This window comes from Pelodiscus sinensis, chromosome 8, assembly GCF_052426305.1.
Source record: "Pelodiscus sinensis isolate ZL-2025 chromosome 8, ASM5242630v1, whole genome shotgun sequence".
NCBI lineage: Eukaryota > Metazoa > Chordata > Testudines > Trionychidae > Pelodiscus > Pelodiscus sinensis.
This window is the reverse complement of record NC_143059.1, coordinates 21046479-21058634: the sequence shown is the minus strand read 5'-3', so window position 1 is coordinate 21058634 and position 12156 is coordinate 21046479.

Genomic DNA, 12156 nt, shown 5'->3' with positions numbered 1-12156 from the left:
AAATAGTCAACCTGTGGAACTCTTTGCTGCAGGAGTCTGTGAAGGAACAGAGTTTAAAGAAAAGTTAGATAAAGTCATGGAAGTTGGGTCCATGGAGTGGTATTAGCCAGGGGGTAGAAATGGTGTCCCTGGCCTCTGTTTGTGGAAGGCTGGAGATGGATGGCACGAGACAAATGGCTTGGTCATTGTCTTTGGACCATCCCCTCCAGGGTACCTAGGGTTGGCCGCTGTTGGTAGACAGGCTACTGGGCTAGATGGACCTTTGGTCTGACCCAGTATGGCCATTCTTATGTTCTTATGTTCTAAGCTCACGGCTCAGGGTTGGGGGTCTCACTGGACCACCTTGATTTTCATGCAAACCTGCTCCTGGGTTTGCATGTGGCCTTTGGTGGCCAGGCTGGCAGCTATCCTGACCTAGACGGACACTTTTCTGTGTCTAGTGCGGAGGTCGTGGACGTTGGAGGCCTCCCCCCAAACCTGGATGAGGTCCACGATCTCTGCACTAGACCAGGCGGACGCCAGCCTCTTGCGGTCCCGGGCAGGCTCCTGGGAGCTGCCAGCCTGGTCCCGGGAAGAGGCCAAGGGCTGGGTGGCTAGACGCAGGGTCTGCTGGCTGGGTGCTGGCAGGCTTGCAACTGGCACAAACACTGTAGCCAGATCATGGCCCTTTAAGGGCTCCGGGGCCGGGAGGGGGGCAGAAGAGTTTTCCTGGTTTGGCCAGAGTGGCCACCAGGGCAAGCTGGGAAGGGCTAGCCTCCCACTAGTTCGAATTAAGTGGCTACACAGCCCTTAATTCGAACTACTTAATTCGAACTAGGCATTAGTCTTTGTAGAATGAGGTTTACCTAGTTCAAATTAAGCATTCCGCTAGTTCGAATTAAGTTCGAACTAGCGGTTTGCATGTGTAGCGCCTATCAAAGTTAATTCGAACTAACGTCTGTTAGTTCGAATTAACTTTGTAGTGTAGACATACCCAGACTGATTTATGACTCCCATGTTCTGCTTGTCCCTCACCCGAAGGTACACCAGCCCTCTCTCTTCCCTTCCTGACACACACATGTAGAAGAAGCAAGAGGTGACTGACACTTTAGTGAGAGGAACAACCACAGAGTGGTTCAAAAAGGCCATTTCTGCATCCTGTGATGTTTTCTTAAATGAGTCATAGAAAAGATCAATGCGTCTCTGCCTTATGTATAATACTTTTTATGTTGTACTGACCTGCTCAGGAATTTTGGGCACATCACACAGCACGTTTACCATTTACCACCCACTGGTACAGTCAGAAAAATCATTGGACTTGAGTCATTATGGCATCCCAGCAAAGCCAAACAGAAGAATCACCTAGGAAAGCTGTATTATCACATGCGCTTCTCTGTTGGTGGCTGCACCAGAGCTCACAGACATGGTGGGGCTGTTGGTTTTTTCAGAGTCCATCACTTATCTGTCACAACTGGTTCTGATGAGAGACCCAATGCAGGCTGGATTGGGAAGTGTTGGAGCTGTTTATAGCGCCATCCATATGTACTATTCCCACCATCCTGAGGCTAGCAAAATTCCTTAATTTGTTCATTCAAAGCCATAGGTGCTGGAACTAGGGATGGGGGTAGGGTGCTAACTTGAAGTGGTTTCCAGTATATACAGGATTTACTGTTTGGCTCAATGGCTTTCAGCACCGCTACTATACAAATTGTTGCAGCCCTGTTGGCAAAAAGCATTATTTTTCTGGGTTCAATGCTGAGAACATTTTGCATCACTAATGACAAGTTTAAAGTTGGGGGCAATTATATATATTTTTATTACTTATTGAAGTTTGATTTAGGAGCCCTAGCCATAGACCCTATTGCACTTGGCACTACACAGACATTTATTTTTAGGAGAGACATTTTTAGCTGTGACCTCTAAGTACAGGCACAAACTATTATATAAAATGCAGATGCATTCCAAAGTTCTTATGCAAACTTCAGGAAGCCAGTGTCCAAAGAGCAACTGTGTCCACTACAAAATGTGAAATACTTAACAAGAGGCAGCCGCACAGGGCTTTCCCTGCCTCCCTGCAAAACGGTGGAGGGTTTGCCCCTCACTGAGCCATTCCCCATCGACCTCTCCCCCTCACCCGCCGGCTGAATGCAGTACGGGTCCTAGCAGACCCGTCACAGGTGTATAATTCCCTTCCCCTCTCCTCCCCTTCCCTTTCCCGGCCTGTGAGCACACGTGGGGCTCACAGGCACTCCAATTATCCAGCTGGCTGGAGCACTTCCGGGTTCCAGTTAGTGCCGGACTATCAGGAGTGCCAGACCACTGGATGCCGGACAATTGGAGTTTTACTGTACTTTGGCAGCAGTTGGTGAGCAAGTAGCTGGTAGAATGAGCCTGTAAAATTTTGCATGTTCACTAACGAAGACAGTAAGACACCCCTAAAAAATGTGTCCTAAAGCCATGTCCAGTTTTAGTCTAGGATTGTACTTTTTATGGGATTATTGTTTGAGATAATTTTCCTATAGCAACTTTATTTACATGTAGATACACTACTATATTTGACTGTTTATCTTTTCTGAAGTGACAGAGCACGAGCATCTGATCACAGTCTCCCACTGCCTTCACATGATGTGCTAATTAGGTCAGTAATAGACTCAAAGGCACAGAAAACTGGAGTCACTGCTCAAGACTGGCCTCCTTGTGTAATCACTGTGTTTTGGTTTAACTTGTCTATAAAATGTTCTTATGTTTCTGCTAACATAATCACTGCAAAGCCAACCAACACACTGAGAAAGCAGAGCTGTGCATATATGAACATTTCGTGCAGCAGGGCTCCTCCTCCTCCCTCCCTGAGCAGGTGTCCAGTATTTATAACTGCAGAAAACACTGCAGCTGCCCCACTTTTCTCCCCGCCCTGAGTATGCCCCATCCCCACTTCTCCTCCTTCCTCCCTGGGTTTGAGCACCACACATCAGCTGTTTGTGACACTCCATTCCTCCTCCTCACAACCTGTGGTTTCTCTCTGCCCCTTCCTTCCCTCCCATGATGTGAGCTCTGTTGGCTTTCCATGTTCTGCTCTTCTCAGACATAACCCACCTTACCCTCTATCTGTGACTCCCAGCCTCCCCTTCTTCCATCGCTGTTGACCATGCAATTTTTGCAGAGCAGGCATTGCACTAATGTGTGTTTATAGTGCCTACAGTTGACTAATGGTGTTGATAATGTGCACATTGTCCATCTGTCTTCATGAAATACGTAAAAAATCTGGTTAATAGCTTAAATCATTCTCACCTCCATATCCAGCAAGAGCGACAGAATAAAAGATTGCATATCTAGAAAGCAGAACAGTGAATTTGTACAGATGAATATTTTGTGCTGCTGGGATAGAGAGGTTAGTATTTGCTACTGCAAAGTAAGTGTGATCAACAGAATAATACTATGGAGTTTTTAGTAAAAGCTGTTTTAGAGAGATGATAAGCCAGATGATGAGACAGGCGATTTTCAAAAGTAAAATCTCATGTTATTTTGAATACTGATATCTCCAAAATGCACATAACTTATGTGTTTGAACATTTCCAAAAAACATTCTGTGTGCTGGCATGTCATGTTTTAAATGGTTTGATCCTATTTTGCCAAAATTGTGGTAGACTCAGTAGTGGATATGTAATGGGAAGTGATGGCTTTTCTTTAGAGGGAATGTGTCTCTGCAAAATTATGATTTTTGAATTATGATTTTTGAAACAAAAGGGGGCAGGCCTGACCTAGACAAGCAGGCTTTAAAAGCCAATGGCAGAGCGACCAGGGGAGCGAAGTGGACAGGAGCTGCAGACAGGGGAGTTTAAGAGGGAGTTAGACAGAGGGAGGCCTATGATCTATGCCAGCACCGCTTCTGTCTCCTCCACCTGCGCCTGAGAGAGCTGATAGGTAAGGTCCCATAAGAATCAAGACTGAGGGGAAAAACAACTGAGAGAGTTGGCAGTTTTTCAAAGGGACATTATTAAGGGTCCCAAAGCAAGCTATTCTGCTGCATTGGAAAGATAGAAAACATGGCCAAAGACCGCCTTGGCTTAACCACGAGATCTTGCATGATCTAAAAATAAAGAAGGAGTCCTATAAAAAATGGAAACTCGGACAAATTATAAAGGATGAATATAGGCAAACAACACAGGAATGCAGGGGCAAGATTAGAAAGGCAAAGGCACAAAATGAGCTCAAACTAGCTACAGGAATAAAGGGAAACAAGAAGACTTTTTATAAATACATTAGGAGCAAGAGGAAGACCAAGAACAGGGTAGGCCCACGCTCAGTGAGGAAGGTGAAACAGTAACAAGAAACTTGGAAATGGCAGAGATGCTTAATGACTTCTTTGTTTCGGTCTTCACCGAGAAGTCTGAAGGAATGTCTAATATAGCGAATGCTAGTGGGAAGGTGGTACGTTTAGAAGATAAAATAAAAAAAGAACAAGTTAAAAATCACCTAGAAAAGTTAGATGCCTGCAAGTCACCAGGGCCTGATGAAATGCATCCTAGAATACTCAAGGAGCTGATAGAGGAGGTATCTGAGCCTCTAGCTATCATCTTTGGAAAGTCATGGGAGACAGGAGAGATTCCAGAAGACTGGAAAAGGGCTAATATAGTGCTCAGCTATAAAAAGGGAAACAAGAACAACCCAGGAAACTACAGACCAGTTAGTTTAACTTCTATGCCAGGGAAGATAATGAAGCAAGTAATTAAGGAAATCATCTGTAAACACTTGGAAGGTAGTAAGGTGATAGGGAACAGCCAGCATGGATTTGTAAAAAACAAATCGTGTCAAACCAATCTGATAGCTTTCTTTGATAGGATAATGAGTCTTGTGGATAAGGGAGAAGTGGTGGATGTGGTATACCTAGACTTTAGTAAGACATGATATTCTTATCAATAAACTAGGCAAATACAATTTAGATGGGGATACTATAAGGTGGGTGCATAACTGGCTGGATAACTGTACTCAGGGTATGTCTATACTAGCCCCTTAGTTAGAACTAGGAAGGCTAATGTAGGCATTCAAATTTGTAAATGAAGCCCGGGATTTAAACATCCCGGGCTTTATTTGCATGTTCCCATCTGGTTGCCATTTTTAAATCCCACTAGTCTGGACTACCTGCCCGTGGCTACACGCGGCAGTCAAACGTTAATTCGAACTAAGTCCTTAGTTCGAATTAACTGTTACACCTCATTCCCGTGGGCAGTTAATCCGGACTAGTAGGATTTAAAAATGGCGACTAGACGGGAACATGCAAAGAAAGCCCGGGATATTTAAAACCCGGGCTTCATTTGCAAGTTCGAATGCCTACATTAGCTTCCCTAGTTCGAACTAAGGGGCTAGTGTGGACATACTCCCAGAGAATAGTTATTAATGGTTCTCAATCCTGCTGGAAAGGTATAACAAGTGGGGTTTCGCAGGGGTTTGTTTTGTCGTGGGATGAGGCATAACGGGGCGGTCGACAAAAGGGTTTTCTGGCGACAGGGGAACGTCCAGACTGCCCCGATCTGCCGACAAACAGCTGATCGGCAGAGCGGGGCAGCCATTTAAATTTAAATGAAGCCGCGATTATTTTAATCGCGGCTTCATTTCCCTCTGCCTATCTGGCTAATCTACATGCCTCCGTCGACGGAGGCATGTAGTCTGGACGTACCCTGAAAGGGTGTCATGAGGAGAAGGGAGAAAACTTGTTCATCTTGGCCTCTGAGGATAGAACAAGAAGCAATGGGCTTATACTGTAGGAAGAGAGGTTTAGGTTGGACATTAGGAAAAAGTTCCTAACTGTCAGGGTGGTCAAACACTGGAATAAATTGCCCAGGGAGGTTGTGGAATCTCCATCTCTGGAGATATTTAAGAGTAGGTTACATAAATGTCTATCAGGGATGGTCTAGTCAATATTTGGTCCTGCCATGAGAGCAGGGGAGTGGACTCAATGATCTCTCAAGGTCCCTTCCAGTCGTAATATTCTATGATTCTATGATTTGACAAAAATATATGGAGTGTAGAAATTTGTCTAGAGCCTGAAAGGAATGAAACACAGACAAAATGCTACTTGCAGTTAACAAGATGAATTTTAATTACTTTTAAAGTTGAAGTTATTAAAATTCAAGTCTTTAATTCTGTGCTTAAATTCCGATCTGCATATATAGGGGCAGTACCTTTTCTCAGACTTGAGAATGATGACAGGTTCCGGGGCTTTTTTATATGTTGCAGTGAAATATACCTGACACTGAGATTTTTAATACACTATGGCTACGTCTACACTACAAGGTTTTTGCACAAAAACCCACAGAGCGTCCATACCTCAAGTGCATTTTTACACAAGAAAATCTACAGTCAATCGACAGAACAGAGGGCTTTTTGCGGCGTAGGTATACTTCCTTCTACAAGGCATAACTCCTTTTTGAGCTACAGCTTTTGCACAAAAAGGCATGTGTGGACGCTCCACAGGAGTTTCTTGCTCAAAATGAGCCTATCCGAAAAAGCACAGGTGCTCTGATGGCCAACCTGTGAATGGCCTTCAGAGCTTTCTTGCACAAGAGCGTCCATGCAGTGTGGATGCTCTCTTGCACAAAAGGAGTAAAAGGTCCATGAGGTGTGGACATGCTTTTGTGCAAGCAGTTTTTGCGCCAGAACTCTTCTGCAAAATACTTCTTGCACAAAAACCTGCAGTGTAAACATAGCCTGAATATCACTGTATGTAACATTTCAGACCAAAACAGTTCAATTTTATATACTGAAAATTGGGACGTATGGGTAAGATTGTGACTGACCGTAGAAGGGTCTAGTGGAGAATAAAGTCCCTGATGTTTTAGGTGGTCATGTTAGTGTTCCCCTTCTTGAGATTTCCGTTAGGAGGGGGAAAGGGAAGAAGAACAAGAGCTGTGTGCCTGGTATGCTTCTTCCCAGAGCAAATGGATGGAAGGCCCAGAGAAGTGGATAGAGTCAGCAGAGAGCCAAGACCAGTGGGAAGGTGGAGATTAGTTATTTCCATCCAGGAACAAGGGGTGAACAGGGAAGGAATTGTGAACCCATGAATTACAGTCCCTTTCTACAGCAGTGCCTGTGGACAGTGCAGCATTACCAGTCCAACCCGAACTCTAGCCATGACTCAATTAGCAATCCAGTTTTCATTAGAATCTAGAAATGTGGGACTGGGAGCCCGGAAGATGCAAGCATCACACGCTTTCCCCAAATGCTCAACACTGATGTCTGTTAACTGACCCTTGTGGTCCACCAGGGCCTGCAGCACCATCAGAAAGTACCCCTTCCTGTTGACATAGTCCGAGGCATGGTGGTCAAGGGCCAGGATGGGAATATGAGTGCTGCCTATGCCTCCCCTGTCCCCACAGTTGGAAAAGCCCATGGCAGCAAAGCCATTGACGATGGTGTTGACATTGCGCAAACAATCCTCTGCAGTGCCACATTATTGATGGCCTTGGCTACCTGCAGGAATATGGCTCCAACTATGGATTTCCCCACACACAACTGGTTCCTGTCAAAGTGGTAGGTGTCTGGTGTGGTGAGCTTCCACAGGGCGATGGCGACGCGGTTCTGCAGGGGGATGGTGGGTCAGTCAGGTGTCCTGTCACCTGAGGGTAGGGGCGAGCCACTTGCAGAGCTCCAGGAAGTGGTCTTCTTCATACAGAAGTTCTGGAGCTGCTGCTTGTCATCCCATCACTGCAGGATGATGCGGTCCCATCAGTTGGAACTTCTCTCCCACTGCCAGAAGTGGCATTCTGTTGTGTGCAGGGGATTGAGGGTCATTTGTAGCAGTAGGAGCACCAGGACCTGGGTGAACAGGTGAGGCTGGTAGTCATCCTGTTGGAGCGGCACGTGGGCAGTCTAGATGAACTATGCCATGAGGCACAGCACGAGGCCTGTGAGCCTGGCACTGCTTTGTCAGTGCTGTTGTCAGTGCTGTGGTATCTGCAAGGGCAACCAGAGCACACCACATGAGTTTGGTGTCCCATGAGAAGGTGGCAGAGGAGCAGAGGGATGTGAAATGGGGCTGTAGAAAGGAGCCCTTAAAAGTATGTGTCTCAGCTTGCCTGACCCAGCAGCCACAGGAAGCATCCGCTCTTTTGTTGCATTCCCCAGAGTGCTTCAGGGAGCTCCACATCTGTGGCAGGCTCCAATCAGTATAGGCGCACTGTTCTGAAATACTTCTGAGCTATTTTGATGCTCCCCCATAGTGTGGATGCGCTATTTTAATTTTGTTATTTCGGGAGTTATTTCTATTTTAATTATTTCAATATTATTTCCTAATGTAGTCATGCCCCTTGTCTAGGCCCCTGCACTAAAGCAAACCTAAGCATTATCTAGACCATCCCTGACAGTTGTTTGTCTAACCAAGTGCTTAATTCAGTCCAGGACTTGACAGCACTGGGCTTTGAAACCTCTAGGCTTGACAATTTTAAGCCCCAGCACTTCTGGGTTTTGCATCAGTAATGAATGTAAATAATTTGCTCAAGCACTGGAACCTCTTTCATTGCAATTGAAGCATTGTCCAGTCCTCAATGGATCTAAAGGACAATATATCCCCCTCCTTTTTATAAGAACTTTTAAGACTTGAGGACTGTTATCATGCCACCATTTCCCATTGGTCTTCCCTTTTCTCCCAACTAAGCAAACCGAGTTTTTTCAATCTGTTTTTAGGCCCTGTGTTCTAGATCTTTTTAATCATTTCTCCAACTTGTCCAAGTTTTTCTCGTGGGCTACGTCTAGACTGGCCCCTTCTCCAGAAGAGGCATGCAAAGCAGGCAAGTCAGAATAGGGAAATCCGCGGGGGATTTAAATATCCCCCGAGGGATTTAAATAAACATGGCCACCGCTTTTTTTCCGGCTTGGGGAAAAGCCGGAAAAGAGCGTCTAGACTGGCACGATCCTCCGGAATAAAGCCCTTTTCCGGAGGATCTCTTATTCCTACTTGCAAGGAATGGAATAAGAGATCCTCCGGAAAAGGGCTTTATTCCGGAGGATCGCGCCAGTCTAGACGCTCTTTTCTGGCTTTTCCCCAAGCTGGAAAAAAAGCGGCGGCCATGTTTATTTAAATCCCTCGGGGGATATTTAAATCCCCCGTGGATTTCCCTATTCTGACTTGCCTGCTTTGCATGCCTCTTCCGCAGAAGGAGCCAGTCTAGACGTAGCCAAGGTGAGTTTCCTAGACTGGACATAATACTCGAGTTAAGGCCTTGAATAGAGTGAAAAAAATACTTTTTATATCTTGCTTACAAACAGTTCTGCATCCCAGAGCAGTGTGAGCTTTTTTTTGGCACATTGTTATTTTGTTGACTTATATTTACTTTGTGATCCACTAGAATCCCCAGGTTCTGCAGTACGTTTTTCTGGACAGTCATTTGCATTTGTATTTGTCTAATTGATTATTCCTTCTCAAGTGTAGTACTTTACATTTATCCTTATTGAATGTCATCCTATTTATTTCAGACCATTTCTCCAGTTTATCAGGATCAGTGTTTCTCAACCAGTGGTACGGGTACCCTTAGAGGTACTCAAGAGAAGTCGGGGGGGGGGGGGAGGGGGGCGGAGGGATACATGAAAACAACTGAAATTTTGAGAAAACTGAATTTTTGTTTTAAGTTTTACAGCACTTTATTATTTTTGTACTTTTTATTCCCAAAAATTTCATCGCCTGCCCAGCTACAATTAAGTGGTATAAACAAATGTGTTGCAATGGTGGAAAAAAAATTGTGTGTGTCTGAAAACTGTAGGTATTGGGGGTATTTATTTATGATTTATTTTGTAAAAAGGGTACTTTATAAAAAAAAGGTTGAGAAACATTGGTCAAGATCATTTTGAATTATAATCCCATCTTTGAAAACATTTGCAACCCCTACCAGCTTGGTATCCTCCAGAAAGTTTGAACACATACTTTTTATGCCACTATCTGAATCATTTCTGAAGATATTGAATACAATTGGACCCAAGACAGATCACTATCAGAGCACACTTGATATGCCCTTCCAGCTTGACTGTGAACCATTGATAATTGCTCTCTGCGTATCGTTTTCCAACCAGTTGTGCACCCACTTTATAGCATGTCTTCTCTTCTGTGTATTTATTAATGTGGCTCTGTTTTAAACAAAACAATGCCAAATTATTTTTACAGTACTGCTTTTGGCATGGAGAGTCTGTCCAGAAACAGTGACTAAAAGTATCATCCAGCCAAAAAAAAAATGAAATTAAGCATGCAAATGAGTCATAAACAAATGAAAAATAGAAAGTGATTTAATCATAGGCGTTTGACATTAACATTAACATGATTAATTTAAACAGTTTGATGGTGCCTTTCAAGACATGGATTTTCCCCCTCCTAATTCCTGTGAATACTATGCTCCTTGGCTACATCTACACTGGCCCCTAATTCCGGAAAAGTCATGCAAAGCAGGTAAGTCAGAATAGGGAAATCCGCGAGGGATTTAAATATCCCCCGCGGATTTAAATAAACATGTCCGCCACTTTTTTTCCGGCTTGGGGAAAAGCCGGAAAAAAGCATCTAGACTGGCGCGATCCTCCGGAATAAAGCCCTTTTCCACAGGATCTCTTATTCCTACTTTTAAGTAGGAGGGATACTTTCAAGTAGGAATAAGAGATCCTCCGGAAAAGGGCTTTATTCCGGAGGATCGCGCCAGTCTAGACGCTTTTTTCCGGCTTTTCCCCAAGCCGGAAAAAAAGCGGCGGACATGTTTATTTAAATCCGCAGGGGATATTTAAATCCCCCGCGGATTTCCCTATTCTGACTTACCTGCTTTGCATGACTTTTCCGGAATTAGGGGCCAGTGTAGACGTAGCCCTTGTGAATATTGCTCAGAGCTCCATATTAAGGCCAAATTCTACCCTAAATAGTAGCATTTTATTTCAGTGGATTTACAGAGATTATGAAGTAGCCAGCAATCATCCTCATGCGTGTGTAAGAATGCAGAGGTTATTCTTACCAGACCATTCTGTGCTCATTCTTTCAAGTTATAAGACATTTTCAGCATGTATGAGAAGTACTTTGATCTGATTTTTCAGCTCACCCAAGGCTTTTCTCTTATTGATGCAACATGGTGTCCATTAAGTAATGGCTCCCCTATTGAATTATGGTTCAAATACCAGCAGTACTGTCAGCACCAAGGCAAAAATCAAGAGTCAAGCCTCCAAACACCAAGGCTATGTCTACACTGGCCCCTTTTCCGGAAGGGGCATGTAAATTTCATGAGTCGTCGTAGGGAAATCCGCGGGGGATTTAAATATCCCCCGCGGCATTTAAATAAAAATGCCCGCCGCTTTTTTCCGGCTTTTAAAAAAGCCGGAAAAGAGCGTCTACACTGGCCCCGATCCTCCGGAAAAAGTGCCCTTTTCCGGAGGGTCTTATTCCTACTTTGAAGTAGGAATAAGACCCTCCAGAAAAGGGCACTTTTTCCGGAGGATCGGGGCCAGTGTAGACGCTCTTTTCCGGCTTTTTTAAAAGCCGGAAAAAAGCGGCGGACATTTTTATTTAAATGCCGCGGGGGATATTTAAATCCCCCGCGGATTTCCCTACGACGACTGGTGAAATTTACATGCCCCTTCCGGAAAAGGGGCCAGTGTAGACGAGCCCCAACAGATTAGCCTGAGAATTGGGATTATTTATTTTAAATTAGATTTTTAAAATATTGCATTTTATTTTTTTTTATTTGCCTTTTGCGACTCAGTTTGGCATCTTACAGCACTAGCTTAAGGACACAGTTGCTTCACATTTTCAAACTTTTCTCTAGAAACAAGTGGCCTAGAAACCAACTTTAAAAAAATTAAAGCTGAGACCCTTTTGCAACTCCTTAATTCCAATATCTGGGGTCCTTAAGAAAACATCCAAATGCCATGAGCCTTGTGATTTAATCATGAGTCATAACACTCTAGTGATTAGTCATCGAAGGCCATGTCTGCATTGCAGACTTCAGTCAACACAAGTTATAGTGACATATAGCCCCAGTTAGTTTATCACTTGAGCTCACGCATACTTGGTTCCTTGAACTGGCACTATGTACTCTCCAAGCCCTGGTCTACACTAGCGCTTTATTTCAAAATAACACCCCCTTCTGTTGAATTTATAAATGGACCATCCACCCTACCAAGCCTGTAATTTCAAAAATTGTGTTATTGCTTATTTCAAAG